A 732-nucleotide genomic window follows, 5' to 3' on the forward strand; every position below is an offset into this window, starting at 1 on the left:
TTGTGTCCGGCTTTCATTTCTGACTTTAGGTGGATAAAAGTGCCAATTGTTTTTCAAAATACAAGTTCTGACGTCTGAGGCAGCCAAGATGCTGGCTTTGCTCAAGTGAGCTCCTATGGCCACGTATGCCTCCCAGATTCCAACCAGAGACCAGGCATTCTGCGAGGTTAAAGTAGTACTGAAGCAGGGGAGAAGTGCAGCATCCTTGCAGTCGTCTGCCTCGGGCAACTCCAAGCCCAGTTCCTTCCAGTGTGCTGCATGCCACATCACGTCTGTAACAAGATCCATGGCTTCACCGGGCACAAATGCACCACCCGGTAGCTAAAAGCATAATGCTTTCCTAGGTGGCGCTAAGGGGCAAAAATAAGCCACAACAAAAAATGATCTAGGATTAATGGATCTGAAACTTGCACAGCTCAAAAGAAAAAAGGCACTTAGTCGACAAGTATGAAATTTGCCATCCCACAATCGGGAATATTTTCTGTAATATCACCATTTTTCAAGAGCTACAGTTTCTATGTTGGCAGGGGAATGAGTAGCTGTGCACGGGTGGTAAACCACTGCATTAAATTGACTGCCAAAACTTTGGCACAAGGGTTCCTCTACAAACTGATTCACATCAACTGCTCCATGACCCATATCCAAAACATCATGATAAAGACTATGTTCTAGGATCAGGAATTGTTTGCTTTATGTAGTCCAGCTATTGAAGTGAGATAGAGTTACAGATCC

Source organism: Ambystoma mexicanum, chromosome 2p (assembly GCF_040938575.1).
Source record: "Ambystoma mexicanum isolate Mex_15411 chromosome 2p, UKY_AmexF1_1, whole genome shotgun sequence".
Lineage (NCBI taxonomy): Eukaryota > Metazoa > Chordata > Amphibia > Caudata > Ambystomatidae > Ambystoma > Ambystoma mexicanum.